At 46.7% G+C, this 16,230-nt stretch overlaps 1 long non-coding RNA gene across 1 annotated transcript; it reads right to left on the bottom strand.

The window, feature by feature from the left end:
- Window positions 1-2,354: 2,354 nt before the first annotated feature.
- Window positions 2,355-2,884, bottom strand: LOC143513858 (uncharacterized). The gene is made up of 3 exons (XR_013130689.1): window positions 2,748-2,884; window positions 2,524-2,577; window positions 2,355-2,435 (listed from the first exon to the last, which is right to left on the bottom strand). It is a non-coding gene; the product is annotated as an uncharacterized LOC143513858 (long non-coding RNA).
- Between the last annotated feature and the right edge of the window lie 13,346 nt (window positions 2,885-16,230).

The raw sequence follows: 16,230 nt of genomic DNA, 5'->3' as shown, positions 1-16,230 counted from the left end.
TATGCTAATATATTAATAGCAGCAATACAAATTTTGAGTGCAAAGTTGCAAGTGAGAGATAGTGCAAGTGCAATAGTGCTTATGTTAATAGTGTAGCGCAATAGGTCCTAAAGGTTCGGGTTTGCAGGGGGAGTGATGATGATAATCAAAACAGTCATACCATCATGCCATAACTACCTCACCTACACCATGCTGCTGATATAAACCTGTATCAGTATCTGTTCCGACAGACCAGTGAAATGTTTTTATGTATATATGTTGTCTCGTACTGTTATATGTTATCTTGTTATGTGACTAAGAGGTACCAATCAGAATCTCATTGTATCATATACAATGACAATAAATTCTACTCTCTCTCTCTCTCTACTTGAAAATGCTTTAAATTGTAATGGTATTTCGTTTCACAACAAATAGCTGAACAGTTCGCTTGTATTTCGTTACCAAATAAATGTACAAATAATACCGCGCAGCTACACAAACGTAATGTCAGGAGATACTGTAGCGACTACTACTCCTCACGGCGAATTCCCTAACGGACACTTGGCCACTCAAGGAGTCTTAGCCCTTTAAGTGACACTGCCTCGGTTACCGAACCTGCTTCAATACATTGTTACTGTTAAAAATACACTTCCAATTAAGTGAGTATTGGAAAAAATTATTTTGCTGTTGAATGTAACTTGTAATCTAACGTAGTTACTTTTAAAATCAAGTAATCAGTAACGTAACTAAGTTACTTTTAAAAGGAGTTGTCAGGAATGTCACCTGATAGCCATTAAGGACTCAGCTGTTCCTCATCACCACGCCCACATTCCAGGCATTCATATACACCGTCATCACAACACCTCGTCGCGAAGTATTGCCAACCATGTTGCATACCGAGCGTTATCATACCCTGCTGTTTCTCCTGTGTACCGACCTCTGCCTGTTCCCTCGACCCCGTCTTCTGCCTAGCCCTCAGGTACCGTACGGACTCTGCCTTCCCGTTACGACCCCGGACCGGATAGACCACTCTCAACAAACGGCATTAGATCAACTCTGTTTATGCATTAACATCTCGCATTCTCTGGTTGTATCTATCTGCCAAATAAAGAGCACTGTGCTTTTGCATAAGGATCCCTCTCTGTCTCTTCCTGACGTTACAAAATACTTCACATGGATTAACATGGATCCTGCAGAAGCTCAAACCTATCTGGAGTGCATAGCAGCCAGCATCGCGGCGTTGAAGGAGGAAATCACACTACTTACCGAGACGACTCGTAACCAAGGGATTACCATCCTGGCTCTCTCGGAGACCCTCCATCAAGCCACCACCGCGCAGAACCTCGGTACTCCTAGTCCCGTAATAGCCTCCGTGTTACCCTCCGGTATTCCTGTCGCTGTTCCGGAGCGATACGACGGATCCCCTGAATGCTGTAGACACTTCCTGATGCAATGTGCGTTGTACTTCATGTACCATCCTACCCAGTTCCAGACCGAACGCCAAAAGGTTCATTTCATCGTCTCCTTCCTTACTGGAGAGGCAGGTGCCTGGGGAACAGCCCTGTGGAACTGTGAAGATCCTGTTCTGGAGTCGGAAGATCAGTTCACAGCCCTCATTCGGTTGGTCTTCGATCATCCCGCAGCGGGGCTGGACATCGGCACACAGCTGTGTGAAATACAACAAGGAGGACGCAGCGCAGCCGATTACGCCCGGGAGTTCCGCACGTTGGCTGCAGGGAGTGGCTGGGGGGACTCAGAACTGAAGACCGTGTTCCGACGCGGCCTTAGCATCGACCTCCAGGTGGAATTAGCCTGTCAGAGTGACGACCTGTCCCTTACAGAGTACATGCAAGCTGCTGTAAACGTGGATAAAATATTAGCCACTCACCGTCCCAACCGTGAGAGATCTCCTGTGTCAACTCCCCGTGTTCAGTCTCCCAAACCCCTCGGCGAGACACCCCATGCCTTCCCAGACCCCGTACGATTGAGCAGATCTCCCCTCACACCGAAGGAACGGGCTCCGCGAGGGCCTGTGTGTTTACTGCGGTGAGGAAGGTCACTTCCGGGTTGGCTGTCCTACACGTCCAATCCACTCCAGAGACAGATCGCCCTCGCAAGAAAGAATAAAGACACCGTTGTTTTTCATTAGTGGTAGGTCCCAGCTTAGCCTTCCCATACTACTCACCTGCGGTGGTATCACCAATCACTATTCGGCTTTAGTGGACTCTGGTGCCGGAGGTGATTTCCTAGACACGGACAAATCTCTAAACATTCCCACCGAACCAGTGAAACCCCCGCTACACATAAATGCTGTCAATGGTCAACCTATCGGTGACGGCATGGTGACCTTACGTACCAAGCCTGTCGTTCTCCGAGTTGGTATGTTCCACACAGAGCTGAGACAGTTCTACCTGGTGTCCTCTCCCCGAGATCCAGTTATACTCGGTTTTCCTTGGCTAAAGACACATGATCCAGAAATTTCATGGAGGACTGGAGAACTCACCAAGTGGCGACCACAGTGTTTAAAATCCTGTATACACCTACCTCTCCGTTCCACTACGGTGGAGAGTCCCGACACGCCCCTCTCTGGAGTCGTACCTGAACAGTACCAGGAGTATAAGGACGTCTTTAACAAGACTCAGGCCAGTCTATTACCCCCTCACAGACCTAGCGACTGCGCCATCGACTTTCTCCCCGGGTCGTCTTTGCCCAAGAGATCCAAGCCATACCCTCTCTCCCGTCCCGAAGATGCCGCGATGGAATCTTACATCAGTGAAGCACTGCAGAAGGGGTTCATCCGCCCATCGACGTCCCCAGTAGCAGCCGGGTTCTTCTTCGTGGAGAAGAAGGGGGGTGGACTACGTCCCTGTATTGATTATCGTGCGCTTAATGCTGTCACCTCGAAGTTCGCTTACCCCCTTCCTTTTATCTCTGCTTCACAAGAGCGATTGATGGGAGCGACTGTATTCACTAAACTAGACCTGAGGAGCGCTTACAATCTGATACGCATACGGGAGGGGGATGAGTGGAAAACTGCCTTCGTTACTGCTCGAGGTCACTATGAATACCTGGTGATGCCCTATGGGCTGTCAAACAGTCCGTCAGTATTCCAAACCTTTATGGACGATATCTTCCGTGAGATGATAGATCGTTTTGTCTTCATTTACATTGACGACATCCTGATTTATTCTCCCTCAATCACCGAACACGTCCAACACGTCTCCGCTGTCCTGCAACGTCTCCGGGAGAATAAACTGTACGTGAAAGCTGAGAAGTGCGAGTTCCACGTTTCTACCGTCTCGTTCCTAGGATGTACCCTCTCGCCGGGCCAAATGCACATGGATGCTGATAAGGTGGATGCAGTGACTAACTGGCCGGTACCTCATTCGACGAAAGAACTGCAACGGTTCCTGGGATTCGCGAACTTCTGCCATCGTTTCATTAGGAGCTTCGGTTCGATAGCGGCCCCTCTCACCGACCTCCTGAAAGGGGGGAAGAAGACGCGCTTCGTGTGGTCCTCCAAAGAGCATCAAGCGTTCAACACGTTGAAAACTGCGTTCACCAGTGCACCCATATTGCACCTCCCGGATCCTAAACTCCAGTTTATCGTCGAGGTTGACGCATCGGAGGTGGGTGTGGGCGCTGTTCTATCCCAACGACAAGGAGACCCCCCTAAACTGTTTCCCTGCGCTTACTTCTCAAAGAAGTTGAAACCGGCCGAAGCAAACTACGACGTGGGAGATAGAGAACTCCTGGCTATGAAACTAGCGCTAGAACAGTGGCGTCATTGGCTGGAGGGCTCCGAACATCCGTTTATAGTATATACTGACCATAAGAACCTAGAGTATGTGAAGTCCGCCAGACGATTGAATCCGCGTCAGGCAAGGTGGGCTCTGTTTTTCTCCCGGTTTAAATTCTCAGTGTGTTACAGGCCCGGTTCCAAGAATACCAAGGCGGATGCTCTGTCTCGGATCCACGACAGATCACCGAGCGATGAGGCGCCGGTGCATATTCTCAAGGACTCCTGCTTCCTCGACCTCATAAGATGGGATGTGCAAGACGACTTGGATGCGGCTTTACTCACTGACCCCAGTCCCGAAGACTGTCCCGAGGGTAAGCAATATGTCCCAGTGTCGTTGCGAGGGCGAATCCTCCAGCTCGCCCATGACACGGCAGGGACTGGACACCCGGGCATCACTCGCACTCGCCACCTCATCGCTCGGAAGTATTGGTGGCCATCGTGGGAGGACGACATTCGCGACTACGTACTCACCTGCGAAATATGCGCTCAGTCGCGTACTCCACGCACCTTACCCACTGGTAAACTCCTCCCGTTACCTATCCCACGTCGGCCATGGTCACACATAGCGGTCGACTTTGTTACCGATCTGCCTGTCTCAGGAGGCAATACCGTAATCTTTGTTGTAGTGGACAGGTTTTCGAAAATGTGTCGTCTGATTCCTCGCCCCAAGTTACCTACAGCCATGGAAACAGCATCGGACATCTTCCACTACGTCTTCCGGATCTATGGGCTCCCAGAAGACATCCTGTCCGATCGAGGGGTTCAGTTCACCTCGCGCGTCTGGACCCAGTTCTGCAAACTGCTCGGAGTGACAGCCAGCCTGACGTCAGGATATCATCCCCAGTCCAATGGTGAGGTGGAGCGGTACAACCAAGAACTGGGTCGGTTTCTACGCCAGTACTGCGCATCTCAGAGAGACTGGCATAAATATCTCCCCTGGGCTGAGTATGCACGCAACTCCATAATACACTCCTCAACCAAACTCACTCCTTTCCAAATCGTCTACGGCTATCAACCCCCGTTTTTCCCATGGGATAAGACGCCCTCTGATATCCCTACATTAGAGTGGCTGACGCGCAGTGCTCAGACCTGGGAACAAGCTCACGTTCAGTTGAGACGTGCCCTCCATACCCGCCGCATGAATGCTGATCGCCGTCGTCTCCCGGCCCTGATCTATCACCCTGGTCAGCGAGTATGGCTCTCCACTAAGAATCTCAACCTGCGTCAGCCCTGCCGTAAACTCAGTCAACGTTACATCGGACCGTTTAAAGTGCTGAAGAGGGTTAACGCCGTAACCTACAAACTTCAATTGCCCCCTCATTATCGCATTAATCCCACCTTTCATGTGTCTCTCCTTAAGCCTGTCCATTACAGCCCCATGTCTGTCTCATCTGTTCCTGCCCGTCCCCCGGAGCCGCTGGACATCGACGGTCGGCCGGCGTATATCGTCAGGGAGCTGCTGGAGTCCCGACGTCGGCGTGGTGGTCTCCAATACCTCGTCGATTGGGAGGGCTTCGGTCCTGAGGAGAGGACCTGGGTGGCCGCGCGGGACGTACTCTGTCCCTCGCTCATCGCCGACTTCCACACTGCCCATCCACATTTTCCTGCCCCCCGGGGCCGCGGCCGTCCACCTTTGCGTCGTGGAGCGTCAGGAGACGCTCCGTTGAGGGGGGGTAATGTCAGGAATGTCACCTGATAGCCATTAAGGACTCAGCTGTTCCTCATCACCACGCCCACATTCCAGGCATTCATATACACCGTCATCACAACACCTCGTCGCGAAGTATTGCCAACCATGTTGCATACAGAGCGTTATCATACCCTGCTGTTTCTCCTGTGTACCGACCTCTGCCTGTTCCCTCGACCCCGTCTTCTGCCTAGCCCTCAGGTACCGTACGGACTCTGCCTTCCCGTTACGACCCCGGACCGGATAGACCACTCTCAACAAACGGCATTAGATCAACTCCGTTTATGCATTAACATCTCGCATTCTCTGGTTGTATCTATCTGCCAAATAAAGAGCACTGTGCTTTTGCATAAGGATCCCTCTCTGTCTCTTCCTGACGTTACAGGAGTAATCAGTAATCGGATTACTTTTTCAAGGTAACTAAACCATCACTGGTAGTAACATTAGTCTGGTAGGTCATGGTAGTAACATTAGTCTAGTAGGTCATGGTAGTAATATTAGTAGGTCATGGTAGTAACATTAGTGAGGTAGGTCATAGTACTAACATTAGTAGCATTAGGGTAGTAGGTGCTGGAGCAGATCTATCAGTGTGTATATTTTCACTTCAGTATAACTGCCATGAAGAGTGTGGTCTGCCAACAAGCATCCATCCAATGGTGATCCTCCCAGGAGCCGGCCATTTCTGAAGAGCACCAGAACAGCTTTATTACACCACCCAGGCAGGTGCTTCTAATTAAGCAGCTAGTGAGACTGTGCACTGTGGATTGTTTTTTTTTTAAAAGATTCAGTAGTCTCACCTACCTAAACAAGGGGAAATTAATCATTCAGAAATTACATAAGTTGGGTATGAAATATTATTTCATTGGCTCACATCCAGTCAAAGAAAGTGTACCTGATTTTATGTGTGTGGTAGCAATTCAGACAGTGTTGCACATACACTCTTAATGGGGGCAATAACTTGGACAGGGGCATAGAGGCAAATAGAAAGAGAGATAAACATGACCGGAGACCTTCTCAAGCACATGGGCAAATATCGCTTAAGCTGAGCAATCAGAGTCACTTCAGACAGGTGCCCTGAACGTGAAAGGTTCAGCACAGAGTGTCCTCATCCTTGAAGTGCTACTCTATTCGGATTGGTGATGCCCTGCTTTGAGTTAAATGACTCGATTTTATAAAGTGTTTCACAGGGAAACAAGTTTGTAAAGATCTTTTCAAAAAAACACTTCTGCCTCTCATCAGTCGTTCCATGGGCGGCTCAACTGTCCTGCCTAGGTGGACTTCCTCTATGCACTGATAGGTCACGCCAGAGACAGAAAGAGAGACAGAAACACAGACAGACAGAGAGAGAGAGAGAGAGAGAGAGAGGAAAAAGGGGACAAAGGGCATGAGGTTGGTGAAAGAGAGAGAAGTGTGAGTGAGAGTGTGAGGAAGAGTGAAGGGGAAGTGAGAGAATTAGAGAAAGAGAGTGAAGAGGGTGTTGTTGTTTGAGTAGGTTCCTTTCTTCCCTTTACTGCAAGCAATTTTCATCTGCAATGCCTAAAACCAGAACCAAGTAGCAGGTCACATGTGCTGCTCACCGCATGCCTCACTGTCATTTGTCCCAATGCTGAGCGCACTTCTGTATCAGGTACGTTGAGCTCACCATTATAACAGTGCAGATCTCAGCACTGTAACGTCGCAAATACGAGGTTTGATCCCTCCCCTAGGCCTTGACTCAGACAAACTGGTCTAAACTGGTCTGGGTCCTTTAGATGGCAGCTGGATCTTCCATCGTCCTTCCAGTGTCTGAAGCGAACCACTTCCTCAGACAGCTGCCACACACACACACAGACACACACACACACACAGACACACACACACACTGGGCTATCACTCCAAACACACTGCCTTCTGATCTGTGTGCTCATGGAGAAAAGCTGGCGGTCTGTCTTTCCGGCTCCAAGGTGACAGTCTGCCCACTCTGGCGTGAGCTGATCAGACTAGAGAAAAAGAGAGAGCAAAATGGAGAGCAGGGGGTCAGACGGCCTCGGGGTGCTGTCGCATTGATCCTCAGGACAGTGATGCTTATACTCTACTGAGAAAAAAACAAGACACCCACTCATGCGTTTAAAGCTACCGAGAGAGGTTTAATAAAACATTTCCGGCTTTTCGGTTCATACCATACCTGTCAATCACGTTGGGATGGAAATCGAGACTCTCAGATGCGGATAGCCGCAGGCATGGCCATGGTCTGCCACGTGTCTGTGGAAGAGACATTTGTCTACCAGTATCACAGGACAAGATCACCCTAAACTGATTCATTATGGTTGAATATGATTCAGTGAACTGCCTCAAGACAACTCACAAATTACACCTCACAGATAACACCTCATATATGAAACCTCACAATTGATACCTCAGCGATGACACCTCACAGATGATACTTCAGAGAAGACACCTCAGAGATGACACTTCACAAATGATACCTCACAAATTATAACTCACAAAAGACACCTCACAGATGGCACCTCACACATTATACCCCACAGAAGACACCTCACGGATGATACCTCACAAATGATACCTCACAGATGATACCTCACAGATGACACCTCATAGATGACACCTTGCAGATGACACCTTGCCAATGATACCTCACAGACGTGAATGTTATCATTTCGGTGTAAACTTTTTCTTTATGTCGCGCCATGAAGTAGTTTCACTGCGAGGCGTGAATGACATCAACAGCAAAAAGGTACAAGGTACACACAGAAGAGCTGCAGTAACGACACCGCTCATCCCTAAATGTGTCGCCGTTGTTGCATCTCAAACGGTCTCGTTTGCCGTGTGTTGGCAAGGCCGAGCGGGCGTGTGAAACCGAGATGCTGTTCTCGCTTCGAGCGTTTGGAACGGCGGCGCAAGGCTGTGCAGCTCGGGCCTTCAAAGGAGTCTTTACTCAAAGGAGGCGCTTCAAAAGCTCACTAACATCTGAGACGTCGCAGGCAGGCTGAGGAAGAGACGACTCATGAGGTGAGATGAGCCTCACGCCTGCACGACCCTGAGTGACAGCCTCGTCGGGCAGCAGTCACCCACATCACGATACTTGCAAATAAATAAGCATTAACATTTAACGCATGCTATTAACAAACCTTTACGCTGTCATTTAAGCAGCTACTGCTGTGTCAAGTCTAATGTCAGTTCTGATAACACATTAGGAGTTGAAACATGCTGGTGCTGTACGTTCTATGATCAGGGTTAACGGGCTAATGCTTCAACTGGAGCCAGCGGAAGTAAAACAACAAAACTCGTAGTGAAGATGCTGTTGCACTATTATAATACTACGTTAGCCTACTTTGAAAGCTTGTACATGTGATCATTTCAAATCAGTAAACATGGTCACTGCTGTACATGTCAGGTTTAGTCCTCATAAGATTAGGCAGTGGTAGTTTTTCAGGAACAAGAGGCTCCAATAGTTCTGTCAGCTGTGCAAGAGTGTCAGAAACTGAAGGAGGTGAACCAGTTGATTTGTTCAGATTTCAAGATGTTTTAATCATGGCATTCATTCCAAGGGCTTTCAACGTTCTAAATGGGTCAATGAGTTTAAGTTTCCAATGCTGTTTTGCACCAGATAAAAGAGGGAACAGTGTCTAGCCGTTTTAGTGTCCTTGAACCTCAGAAATGCTCAGCAAAGAGATCAGTCAAAGACTTTGTGTGCTTCTGCAGTGCAAGGTGGATTGCCTGTCTTGCAGGAGGTGAAACAAATAGCTCTTACTGTGACATGCAGAGTGATCATGATTGATGATTTACGGCTTGTAATAAAAAAAAAGTTTCATATCCCACAAAGTAAATTTTTTTATAGTACTCCACATTATCACATATAATGTTTGATCTGAGTTATTAGAGCATTTGGGATATTCAATCAATAATATTATACTTTTATACTGACAAATAGAATTCACAAGAGTTTCTCAGAGTCTTTTAGTGGTGATAAATGGGTGGTGAAAGTTCTTTGCCCTCATGCCATGGTTTGGTGGGTTTCGTTCCCCTCGTTTGTTTTTGCTGGCCTGCCCAGGACTGGTTCCCTTGCATTCTGTGCTTTTAATTTGGAGATATATTTACAGATTTCCATTACATGTTAATTACTTTAGCCTCACATGTTCAGTGTGAAAATCAAAATGAAATGTTGGACACAATAAACAAACTCGACTGGGAATAAAGGGAAAAGTCAAAAACAGCATTACGAACACCCTGATGTTTTCACACCTTCTCACAAATACTCCCAGACCTTCTGACAAATATTGCCACATTCCCACACATATGTGGGTGAGCGTAAGTTGTCGACAGGGATTTGCGAGTGTAAAATGGACACAAGTTATGTATTATATCGCGATCCATCGATCGCTAGTGGTTCGCAAGTGGGGTAGCACTAGGGGTGGCACAGTCTCTGTTGGGGGGGGGGGGGGGGCATTGCCCCCCCCCGGCCCCCCCTTTGGCTCCGCCACTGGGTGACTCCATATAGACAATTCTTCATGAAGGCGAGATTCCATGTAGGTAATACTCCACATACTGCAGAAAGTACTCCACATACTGCAGAAAGTACTCCACATACTGTAGACAGTACTCCACATACTGCAGAAAGTACTCCACATACTGTAGATAGTACTCAACATACTGTAGACAGTACTCCACATACTGCAGAAAGTACTCCACATACTGTAGACAGTACTCCACATACTGCAGACAGTACATAGAATCCAGGGCTGGGACTTCATGGGAAGTCTGAAGTAGGAAAAGCAATGTTAAAGCTTCCAAATCAAGTCAGAACTCATTTAAACATAAAAAAGTGAATCAAATGTGTTTAATATACCTGGAGAAAGAATGTTCTCTGGAAATATATTTGTATTTCATAAAGACTCATAAAGACACACATGCAGAGTATCATTAGATATCTATATATCACAGATTTAGATTTCCTTCGTTCTGCATGGTGTAGGTTTTATACATTAGAAGTCCTTGGCTCTGATTCAGAGCTAGGGAGCACATAGTGCAGCACACCCCTGGCCTCCCAGAGCGTGCTGGACAGGACTGGAGGCGAGTGGTTTAACTGGACACAGATGGCTCTGCCCAGCTGCGTGATGAAGTTCACCAGGGGTCTCGCTTCTCTCTCCCACTTTATTTGCATCTCCTGACGTCCTGCTTGCCCCGCCGCCAACAGGGGAGCAGGAAACATCACACCAGCCCACGGCGGCTATATAAAGAAAAGCTCTTCTGAGGAAGTTCGGCTTTAGAGTCTGCTTTTATTGCATTAAACTATACCATACTGTTAGCAGTTACAGTTCATCGTGTGATGTTTGCAGGTCTTAGGGCGGTGCTGCAGGGTGAGCTTGGGTCTTCAGGCAGGGGTATGGGACAGATTACAGCAAGTGACCACAGCTGCATCACCTGAATGGTGAAATGGTATTACCTCCAGCATTTACTTCTGGATAGATTTAAGTGGTTAACAACAATGCATTGCTTCTGTCTCTCAGTGGATTAGCATCCCTGCATTCTACCAGTGTGTTGATACACTGGCATTCCTGTGCACCTGCAGATTAAGATTAATGTGACTATGAACCATTTCACAAAACCTCAACATGAGACTCCAGCATAGGACTGAGAGGCAGGTTCTGAAAGGATTATCAGACACTTTGTCATTGTGCTTTCATGGCTACAATCGTCTGAGCAGGGATTATGTCAGTATTGACCATGGAAGTATCTGCTTACTAGAATATAATCTTTGCTGGTCTTTCATAGACTTTTCTACACTGACCAGCCACTTTATTAGCTACACCTTGATAGTACCGGGTTGGACTCCCTTTTCCCTTCAGAACTGCCTTAATCCTTCATGGCATTGATTCAACAAGATACTGGAAACATTCCTCAGAGTGTCTGGTCCATATTGACATGATAGCATCACGCAGTTGCTGCACATCCATGATGTTAATCTGGCACATTATCCTGCTGGATAGTATCCAGCCATCCTGGAAGTAGCCATCAGAAGATGGGTACACTGTGGTCATAAAGGGATGGACATGGTCAGCAACAATACTCAGGTAGGTTGTGGCATTGACATGATGCTCACTTGGTACTAATGAGTCCAATGTGTGCCAGTAAAATATCCCCCACACAATTGCACCACCAGCAGCAGCCTGAACCGTGGATATAAGGCAAGATGGATCCATGCTTTCATGTTGTTGATGCCAAATTCTGACCCTACCGTCCGAAAGGTTTAGCAGAAATCGAGACTCATCAGACCAGGCAACACTTTTCCAGTTTTCTATTGTCCAATTGTGGTGACCATGTGCAAATTGTAGTCTCGGTTTCCTCTTCTTAGCTGACAGGAGTTGCAGAGGCACTCAGTGGCTGCATCTCAATTCAGGGGCTGCAGCCTACGTAGACCGCGTAGACCGCAGCCCACGGTGGCCACACACTTCGAAGGCAGGGTAGGCTGCATCTCACGGCTGTTAAATGAGACAGCCTAGTCTTCGTAAGACGTATGTTTGCGTGACCACGCTCTGCCCCGTTACATACGTTACATACGTGTTAGCGAGCTGTCCGACAAATATCACATCACCCACAAATGCCTAAAAGAAAATGCGTTGAACATGTATTCACATGTTTGGCGGGAAGTATAACTTCATAACAATGTATTTTTATAAACGTTACTCTTTAGTAAATACTCAAAGCACATGTTTACCTGCAATATCATTAATAACTGGCATGTTATTTAGCATCTCACTGCAGTATAAATGTCCATATTTAAAAAATACCGACATTTAAAAACGAATTCTTTGGCCCGTACACTAGACTCCGCCTGTTTATTGTTCATAGAGCAATGAATCCTGGGATATGGTGGGACGCGAAGGATACTCAGATGCATCCTTCGTTTTCGGGGTTTTGAAGGCTACATTCGTCGGCCACATAAGAAGGAGTCCACGAATTGAGACAGCCTCGGCGCGGCGCAGTGACGTAACCGGCCTACAAATGCGCACTTCGTGGGCTGCAGCCCCTGAATTGAGATACACCTAGTGTGTCTTCATGCCTACATACATTGAGTTGCTGCCATGTGATTGGCTGATTCAACATGTATGTTAATGAGCAGTTGGACAGGTGTACCTAATAAAGTGGCACGTGAGTGTATCTTCTCCTTATAAAACACTCCTGCTTGTTCTATTACATCCTTTTGTTTTTGGCCCAAAGAAGAATCATTTTAATTTCATAGATGACATTTCAGGTGACATTTTTCAACCGGTTTTCGGATTTTATTTGAAAAAGTGTCTTCCTCTATTTACATTCAGTCAGAGATTTAAACATTTAAAACCATTTTCTCAGAACCTGTTTTAAATAAAAATGGCTTCAATTTCAATTCTAAGTATTAAACATGAATAATAGCAAGACACATAAACGGGACATTTCCAAGCAGGACAGGTTGTGAGCATTGAATGGATTTGCAGTCCTGTTGGGATGGTTCACTTACACTTGGCCATGGCAACATGCCCACGCATGTGATTTATTTTTGCTTTCCGTAAATCTCAATGACGGCATGTGACAGTGGTATGGATAAGTGAGACGTGAGTGAGACGTGAGTGAGACGTTGAGGAGTTTCTTTACTGTCAATCTCTGAACATGAAGCTAGTGCAGCGGCATGCTGATGAAAAACAACAAGAACGAGACAACAGACAAGCTCAGGAGAGAAATACACAGCAGACAAGTGCATGTGGGCTGGAGACAAACACCTGTGGGCTTTATATACAGGAGATCAGAACACAACCCAGGTGATGGAGATTCAGTGCACAGGTGTTCAGTTTTCTGGTGATTGAGCTGTGGCCGTAAGGTTGTAAGGCGGCAATCCCCGATTCCGATGGTGGACACCTCAGGTAAGGGAGGCTGTCATGTTGGAGAAGGAGTTCCTATCAGGCCTGGTTGGCTTGTGGGATTCTGGAGGCAGCAGATGGGCTCCAGAGGGCCAAGCAGATCTTCGGCTTCGACTGCTGCAGAGACCCAGGTGTGGGAAGAGCTCGGTGAGGCAATGGAAAGTGACTTCTGGTCGGCTCCGAGAAGATTCTGGCAAACCATCAGGCATCTCAGGAGGGGAAAGCATTTCCTGACCAACACTGAATGCAGTGAGGCTGGGGAACTGCTGACCTCAACATCAGGCGATAATACTTTCAGTATCTTCTTAATCCCACTATCATGCCTTTGTGGCAAGTCTCCGGGGGTGGATGAGATCAGCCCTGAGCTCCTCAAGGTTCTGAATGTTGTGGGACTGTCCTGGCTGACACATCTTAGCAACATCACGTGGATAACGGGGGCAGTGCCTGTGGACTGGCAAATGGAGGTGGTGCTTCCCCTTTTTAAGGAATGGGACTGGGGGGTGTGCTCCAACTATCGGGAGATCACACGGACTGGGGGGTGTGCTCCAACTATCGGGAGATCACACGGACTGGGGGGTGTGCTCCAACTATCGGGAGATCGCACGGACTGGGGGGTGTGCTCCAACTATCGGGAGATCACACGGACTGGGGGGTGTACTCCAAATATCGAGAGATCACACGGACTGGGGGGTGTGCTCCAACTATCGGGAGATCACACGGACTGGGGGGTGTGCTCCAACTATCGGGAGATCACATGGACTGGGGGGTGTGCTCCAACTATCGGGAGATCACAATCCTCAGTTTCCCCTGTAAGGTCTATGCTGGGGTTCTTGAGAAGTCCGGTCAATAATCAGATCTCAGTTTCAAGAGGACCAATACGGGTTCCGTCCTGGTCGTGGAACACTGGACCAGCTTTTTACCCTTGCAAGGGTTTTAGAGGGTGCATGGGAGTTTGCTCAACCAGTCCATATGTGTTTTGTGGATTTGGTCAAAGCATTCGATTGCTCTGGGGGGTGCTCTGGGAGTATCTGGGGAGTATCCGGGAGTTCGTGCAGCGTCATTCATGATGGAAGTGTAAGATGGACCAGATACTGTGGTGTAGAAGTAGTTGAACAAGGAAATTATTGTTATATTTTGTTAAACCTTTCATTAAAGAAGGTGGCAAGATTATCAGCAGTAAGGGGATATGGTGAATGAGCAGGTGGAGTATTGAGAATAATAAAAGCATATGGGTGTCATATGCTGATGTTACCAGCTGTTCTCTGTAGAATGATATCATAGCAGTAGACATCTGAGGGGAGATATCCAGATGCTTGCCGATTATGATTTGTGACATCGATTTACTTGGAAATGAGAAGTACAAAGCCTTATTGAGAGACAGGCATAAGTCAGATTCTGTACAAAATTGTCAAATGAAGACATGGATTTCCATGGATTTCCAAGTCATGGACATGCATAGGTAGTAATGTACATAAATGGCAAAACCAAACAAGCGTATCACAAATTACAGGTAAAGCCAAAAACAACAGAAAAGCCATCCAGAAAAAAAACATTAAGTGTGCATACTAAAGAGGCAGTACTTCACAATGAGAAAATGTCACAGTTCTGCTTAAATACAATAAGATTAATGAGACTCAGGTGAGAACAATCAATTTTCCAGAGAAGTAGATCTCCTGTGGTTTCCTGAGTATTCATGGGAATCGGAGTTCTGATGGTTATGGTCATGGGGAGGTTGGCATTTATTCATCATGAATTGTTCATATCAACCAGAGGATCACAGGTCCCTCTTTAACGGGATTCCTCCCAAGGTTTTATCCTCTTGCTTTTACGGAGTATTTCTTTACCTCTGTCAGTCTGGCTTACTCACTAGGGGCCTGGACCCCAAATCTTTGTATGGATGATTTCTGTAAAGCTGCTTTGTAGCAACATGTGTTGTGTAAAGTGCAAGGGTAATAAATTTGAATTGAATTTAGGTGAGGCAATGAAAGACGTGTGAAGGGCTTTTGTTTCTGGAACAGAAGCATTCCTCCGCCACCAATTTAGCTGAAGACCAACCCAGCTGTTTTGTTTTCTACTTCATTACCACTCGAACAAAAAGGGACATCTTTGGAATGAGTTCTGCATGTGAAATGGGTCCTGGCTGGGAGAAGAGCTGTTTCTAATGAGATGATGGCCACTGCCACTGATCATGTCATACCATAACACATAATTGGGAGACACAACAGTGGTATTCATTTTCAGAATTTATAAGCAAATCAACAGGTAGTGTTCTGCAAAGACATTTTATTGGTAAATAAACCATTGTACAATATTTTTAGCATTCTTACACTAGGGAGAGGGAGAATTTCCACTGCTCAACAGGAAATGACTGTTCATCACCAACAGTGCCATAACCACAAGAAATGAAAGATCAAGTGTTGGCAGACAGCTCCTCATTTAAGAATACTTGAAGGATGAGCCTTATATCTATTTCTAGACTCCTGACAAAGCATCAAATCAGGATGAAGCATTTGTGCGCTACAAGAAGAAATCTGACTGAAATACAGGTGCCAATATATCCCAAGTATGATATAATCCTGAGTCATTTAACTTAATGCTATATCTCTGTCTTTATGGATAGGACTGGATCCAGCTTGGCTAAGAGATGTCAGCAATGAATCAGTGTGATTATAGAAAGAGTAACAGTGAAAGTGATTCTACTGCAAAAGTGAAAATGTGAATGAACTGTGTACTGTTCATTATAACCACTATGCATATAATGTGAATATTCAGCAGAAGATATTTATATAGTGATTATATAGTGATTAGTGCATATATTGTGCAGAATGAACAACTGTTTAGTGAGCAAATACTGTATTCTATGAAATAAA

The sequence above is a fragment of the Brachyhypopomus gauderio genome, chromosome 5 (assembly GCF_052324685.1).
Source record: "Brachyhypopomus gauderio isolate BG-103 chromosome 5, BGAUD_0.2, whole genome shotgun sequence".
Lineage (NCBI taxonomy): Eukaryota > Metazoa > Chordata > Actinopteri > Gymnotiformes > Hypopomidae > Brachyhypopomus > Brachyhypopomus gauderio.
This window is presented reverse-complemented; position numbering and strand designations above follow the sequence as displayed.